This window comes from Culex pipiens, chromosome 3 (genome assembly GCF_016801865.2).
Source record: "Culex pipiens pallens isolate TS chromosome 3, TS_CPP_V2, whole genome shotgun sequence".
NCBI classification, from domain to species: domain Eukaryota; kingdom Metazoa; phylum Arthropoda; class Insecta; order Diptera; family Culicidae; genus Culex; species Culex pipiens.
This window is the reverse complement of record NC_068939.1, coordinates 109,228,737-109,235,637: the sequence shown is the minus strand read 5'-3', so window position 1 is coordinate 109,235,637 and position 6,901 is coordinate 109,228,737. Positions and strand designations below refer to the sequence as shown.

The following is a 6,901-nucleotide window of genomic DNA, read 5'->3' as shown; positions in this document are numbered from 1 at the left end:
CATCCCAGAATTTTTGATGCAACCAAAGATCATCGCAGCACGACGTTCAAGGAACATCGAATTGGAGCATCGATCGGTGGATCCAACAGTGGACAGCAGGTTAGGGTTTTTAACTTAGAATTATTGTTTCTTCATTTTTTTCAAAATGTTTTTTGATCGCAGTTATGCTTTCAATATCATTCCTGAGCTAACAGGCCAGGATAATTTGGAAATTTTTCTTTGTCAGTGCGACTCTATTTATGAAGAGTTCGGTAAAACTGATTGTGAAAAGAGTCTTTTGGCCATAATCAGGCGAAAAGTTCCAGCTTCTATCTGGAGTTCCCTGAGAAAGTGCAGTGATTACACTTCAATTAAAGAAGTTTTATTATCAAAATTTGGAGATGACACTCCTTTGAGTACACTTCTACATTCAGTCACGACGATATCGCAATATTCGTCAGAATGTTTAGAGGAATATTTTTATAGAGCTCAAGAGTTATTTAATAGAATACTCTTGCGCACTGAAGTTATATTAGAGGGATCGTTTAAGGACTCCAGGGAATTAGACCCTGTAAAAAAAATTTACAATACTTTAATGGTTGAATCATTTATAAAAGGAATAAATGATCAACATTTTAAGATTTTGCTTTTGACAAATGGTGTAGAAAATTTTGAATCAATTTTCGATTTTATTAAAAAATCTAAATTAATTATTGATTTTACTGCAACTGCTCTTCCTATTGATAATTGTCAAAATAAAGATAATAATTTCACATCATTCCACAGGCAAAATAATGACATTTCAAAAATTAAAATAGGACAGATTACTGTAAAATCACGTGCTATAAAATGTTATTTTTGTCGAAAAATTGGTCATCGTGAACGCAGTTGTAGGTTCAAGAAAAAAATTATAAACTACAATAAAGCGTGTAAAAGTGAATTTGATGAATTTCAAGCAAATAAAATTGGTTTCATTCACACAAAACAAAATTGTTTTGAAACCCCTCCAGATATTTCTGTTAGAGATTTAATAAGAAAATTGGACATGAAAAAGTCTAAATTTAAAACAAATTTTTCAAGCAGTAATTCAAAAATGGCAATAATAACCAAAGGCAATAAAAACTTAGTTAACATTGATGCATTTTCAACGTTTAGTTGATGCTCAATATATTTTCAAAACTATTTACCTTTTGGTATAGAACCCTGCTAATTCAAACTGACTCGATTTGATTTTTTTAACAGTGTGCAATTCTTAACAAGATTATTCGAACAAGCCTGTTGAGCTTGGCGTATGCAGTCATCCTTAAAAATGAGGTCCCTGTACTGGTGTCTTGATTTAAGAACGAGTTCGAGCAGCATTAGTAGAGATATTTTGTTGAGGCAAAACATTCTCTTCGTGTTTCTGCTCATGAAGAATTCCATAACATTGGCTGGAGTTATTAAAATTCCAATAAGACTATGAAAGCCATAGCAATTATCCGTGTTATGAAGTGGCATTAATTGTCAATTTGAACTAGAAACAGCCATGTATAATTGTTAAGAAGTTCAATTATGTTCCCAAGTAGAAGGAACAGGGTTCCAGAAGATTGACACTAACAACTATTGTTGTGAAAGTTCAACTTTTGAAGTTATGCGTTATTAAGTGAGTTCAGTAAAAAAAAAAATCGAATACATAAAAACATTCAATCAATGACTTCTTGCGTTAGTTCTTTGTTTCTTCATTATAGTTTTTGTCCCGAATATAAAGAATCCCTACTGAAAATAAAAAAAAGAGTAAACAGTCTCTGTAATTTTGATTTGGTTTAAGTACTTGATAGTACTCCAAACCAAAATTTATGGGGGAAGGGATACCGGTGTATCACCCTGTTGTGTTTTAATTAAATTATTATGAAAGTATAAAAACTGGTAATCAAACAAAAAAAAAATGAAGAAATAATAATAAAATAATCAAAAACTAAGTTTCAGGACAATCATAAATAAATAAGATAAGTTTCAACAATATAAGTCCTTAAATTTAAACTCGATTCTTTGAAGCATGAAAGTAAACAGTAATTGTTCAGTTAAAGTTAACATAAAGTTTGAAAAATACATTGCTTCACAAATAATTAAATATCATTTCAAACAAAAACTTTTGCAAAAACCGAAAGGTTTTCTAGTTGGAAACAAATATTTAAACTACTATACGACTGGTTGAAACAAAATAAGAAAAAAAGATTAACTAGCAAATGTTAGTAAAAAATGTTATCACATTTTTGTTTATAGGGGTGAGTGATGTGGTAATCACCACCACTACATTCCCAAGTTACATGCTAAACAGAACGACCGTTTGTGTCTCTGTTTCGTATCGTCCTTCGCTACACGCACTTAATGCGTGTTGACGATGCGCATGAGCATGTGGCTTGGAAATGCAGGATGCGACCGTAATAAAGTTTTATTATGGTTCGTCTAGCGTCGGCGTGGGATTAGGACTCCCGCCGACATTTAGGATGAGAAGTCGGTTCTCAGAAGTGTTGTAGGTAGGGAACCGACTGTAGAACAGAGAAATAAAGTTAGTCTTAAACGAACCTTCAGAGAGGAAACATATCCTCGTATTTATTCAATAATATCACTGCCCGAGCCAAATCTCTACACACGTACAAGTTAGACTACCGTAAACATTTGTAATTATAACTCGGGACTCCGGCAGCCAACTTCAACCAAACTTTGGGACAATTCACAGAATGGTCAGCCAAACAAAACGTGTTTGTTATTGTTTAAATTGGGTGCTCTAGTTTTTGTTTATTCAAGGTCAAGCATTAAAACGCGTTTTTCTCGGAACGCCGAAATGGCGGGTGCGACAAGATAGCACGACGACGTCGATATGACGTTTTGACCGTGTCTGAACCAAAGAACCTATGTCTGAAAATATTTTTATTCGATTTCTCAGGAAATTTCACGTAACATACTCAAAAATGCGAGGTTCATTGACAAGATTCCAAGATATGATTTTTTGAAAATCAAATCTGGGTTTTTAGTTTTTCGGCGTCCGCGCAAAAACGGGAAATTGACAAAAACGGGGAAAAATTATCATTTTTCACTAAAACAGCGATAACTTTTAAATTTTAGCAATGACCTATACATTTTTGGGTACCAAAAGTTGCGTATTTAACTTTTGGCACCCATCATAGCTGAAATTTAAAAGTTAGCGCAGTTTTAGTGAAAAAGGTTGTTTTTTGCCGATTTCTTCATGACTTCGCCCGTTTTTGAGCAGATTTTTCACACTCTCAACTGTGTTTCCTTTGAAGGCCATGATTTATGATTTTATAAAAAATGTGTTTTTTTATTGCGAAAATTGACGAAAATTGCTATTTTTCAGACCACCCTAACACGGCGTAGGTCACCCTAATGGCAAAAAAAAATACGAGTATAATTATTTGGCCAGAGAACCCCAGAAAAATGTTGAATAAAGTGATTATATAATTGTTATTTTAAGCCTTTTGGTGAACATAAAATATAGCTTATATTAAACTACATAAAATATGGCTAACATAAACAAAAATTTAGCTAATACATATAAAACAAATAATTAAATCATACTTTGCTCCTGATTATTCGAAACAAAAATGTTTCTGAAAAATCCATCTTATAGAACCAATTTCCCACGGTTAAATGTGATAGACAAAATATTTCAGAATCACTTATAACACGTTCAAATTTGACATAGAAACTTCGAAATTAGCAAAAATATAAATCAATTCAAAAGTCACATGACCGGACCCGTGGTTTGTAGGGGTAAGCGTGGTTGCCTCTAACCCAGTCGGCCTGGGTTCGATCCCAGAAGGTCCCGGTGGCATTTTTCGAGACGAAATTTGTCTGATCACGCCTTCCCTCGGACGGGGAAGTAAATGTTGGCCCCTGTCAAACCTAGAGGTTAGGTCGTTAGCTCAGTCCAGGTTGTCTTCCTGGGTCCTGTCTCGGTGGAGTTGCTGGGAGGCAGTTGGACTAATAATCCAAACGTCGTCAGTTCGAATCCCGGGGTGGATGGAAGCTAAGTTGTAAAAAGAGGTTTGCAATTGCCTCAACAATCAAGCCTTCGGACACCTAGTTTCGAGTAGGAATCTCGTAATTGAGAACGCTAAGGCAATGCTGTAGAGCGAAAAATTTGATTTGTTTTTTTTCTTATTTTCAAAAGTCACATATTTTTTTATGGACTGAGCCTCTAAAATATGATGCACTTAAAAACCTTTCACCTCTGGCATTTGGAAAAAAGAACATTTTTATGCAACCAAGGTAAGCTGTTTTAGTATATTTCAAGTCTGATACAAACTATACATTCCCATAATTTCACTGCTGGCTAGTGGGTAGTATATTGTGATCTAATATACGCTTATTGTAATAAAAAGTTTATCAAACCAATTATCCAGTGCAACTTATTTTTTTTAAATATTCCTTCAAAAAAATATTTTTTTTTATGGAAATGGAAGTATTTTTCTTTTCTTTTCCTGAGAAATCAAATTTTTAGGTTTCAGAATGTTTCGCGACTTTTGCGTGGTTTCCAGAGTGACTCCGCAATAGGGTGACAATGAAAAAATCGACATCAGTCGATTTTGAGCCAAATCGGTTTAAGGGTCGCTTTTTATCGTTGAAGTTTTTATGGGAAAAATCGCAAAAATGTATGCAGAAAAACATCGTTTCAGTATTTTTCTGCCAGGTGGCGCGGATCTCGTCCAAAATTGTCCAAGTGTGAGATTCTTGTTGTAGTAGCCTTATGTGTGGGACAAATTTGTTTTGCATTATTCTCAACTTGCTGTTTTTGCATATGGGACATTTATGTGAACATGGGCAGTATATACCCCGATTTTTTTTTTCATCGCATTGCTAATAACTCATCAGGATCAACTTGGATCGTTTTGCACCCTTCGTCAAAGTTGTAGGAAATTAAATTTCCTACAAGAATCTAACACTTGTGCAATTTTAGGCGAGACCTGCGCCACATGCTGCCAAAATCCTGAAGCGATATTTTCCCCATACATTTTTGAATCGATTAAACCTTAACCAATTTGGCTCAAAACTGGCACAGTTATTTATTATTTCGTCACTTGTGTGCTATTTTGTGACACGTCTGCTATAAAAAAGAAAGGACGTGTCACAACATAGCACACAAGCGACGATTTCCTAAAGAATCGAGCCAGGGGGTATCTCTTCAGAATTTTCAAAATTTTAATTTTTTTTTGTTGCCCTATTCCACAATTAATGTACCTAATTTAATTCATGGAGACGCACGGTTGCGTTGTTTGCTATCCCATACAAATGCCCATTTCATTTGCTATTGGATTCTGGAAAATACTAATGCTTACTGACACACTACTAGCCCGTATAAGCTACTTTTTGATTTTCTATTTGCCCAAACCATCCTTCATCATACCGGCATCATCCTCGCTTCCATGAAATGTTCATCGTATCGTACCCACTTTGCGCTTTGAACATCAAACCACGACTCCAGCTTTCCAACCTCAATCAACAAAAACGTCTCTTTCAACATGTGGTTGCACTATCTGGCTAGCATCAGCAGTAGTAGCAACAGAAGTCGGTACCAACCACCAAATGTGCGGCCCCAAATGCAACATACTGCTCATGTTCAGCGTTTGCTGGTTGAAGCTGTCTATCCGTCCCTTCGTGCAAACTTCCTTTCCTTCATCCAGGGATGTGCCCGCGGGATCACTGAGTACGAATGGTAGGTATTGTGTGTTTGTTTTGAGTTGGAACGACGGCGCGGAGAAACGGCGAAAATCGTCAGTCGCCGACGTGGGATCAAGGAATAAAGACGTCGTCGTCTTCGTCGGTCGCGTTGATTTCGTGCCTGGTGTGCTCGGAACTCGGTGCTCTCTTCTCTTTGCCAGCCAGACAGCTGATTTGCTGTGTGTTTTTTTTTTCGTTGGTTTGCCGGCGCTGTTGATGCTGTGAGCAGTGGCCGCGCGCGCGTCAGTCAAGATGAAGCGGTCTTGGACGGTGGACGGGCGTTCCTGACCTACGACGTCTGAGGAATTTTGCTGGCTTGTGTTGTGCTTAGGGAGTTCAAGTGACCAACTTCGGTGGGAGTTTCGGGAGTTCGGGACGGGGTGCGGGACGAAGTCTTAGTTGTTCATGCTTCGCCAGGGCTAATCGACTCGAGATGTCACCACTACCATGCTTCCGAAGCTGCATCTGCCAATTGGTTCTTCCGGTCGGTTCGAGTGGCCCATTAACGTAAGGGAGCACTTACAACGTTCAGACGCCGCCGGCCGAGTGCAATGCACGTGTGATCAATCATGAAATAAAAATCTAGAACGAGATTGCATATTGAGGAAAGAGTAAAATTTAAAAAAAAAACGCACGTGGAGAAGCGGAAAGAAATAAAAATTGTTTCAAACGAAAAATATATATAAAAAAACAAAACGGAAGGAAAAACCAACAGTGAGTGGAATCAATTAAGTGAATCTGCTACCATAAATTATGAGATTATGGTAATTGAGTGTTTAGTGTGCAAACGATGTATGTTTATTCTCGGTATTAATAAAGTGCCCCCCGCTTATTGAATCATAATTACAGAGCTCGAAGCTTTGGCGAAGAGATTGTGTTGGCCACGGGAGCAGGTTGCTTGCTGCAGCAGAAGAAGGAAGAATAAATTGTGCTCATCGGAACCGTGCGTCGCAGCTCCGGGGCGGAACTTGTTGCTGGTGCTGGGAGTGAGTCCAGAAAATTGCGGCCCAGATTGTGGCGCTTGTGTATGTTGGTATCCAGAGTGCAGGCAACGGTTAGTGGTTGGTGAATAAGTTGTAATTGAGTGTTGCAAGTAAGTGCGATTTTTTATGCTCTGCCAGAGTTATTATTAACGAGACTATATGTATTTAATGAAGGGTTTACCCATTAAATTTAACAGATAAACCGATCGATAAATTTAATT

The 6,901-nt window shown here is 37.2% G+C and overlaps 1 protein-coding gene across 2 annotated transcripts in view; it reads left to right on the top strand.

Moving 5' to 3' along the window:
* Positions 1 to 5,753: 5,753 nt before the first annotated feature.
* Positions 5,754 to 6,901, top strand: part of LOC120421517 (cardioacceleratory peptide receptor) — a 112,694-nt gene continuing 111,546 nt past the window's right edge. Inside the window, exon 1 of one of the 2 annotated variants that reach the window (XM_052709644.1) lies at positions 5,754 to 6,790. The gene's annotated coding sequence lies outside the window, so the exon portion shown is untranslated. The remainder of the gene's footprint in view (positions 6,791 to 6,901) is intronic. The other variant, XM_052709645.1, reaches the window with a different exon arrangement.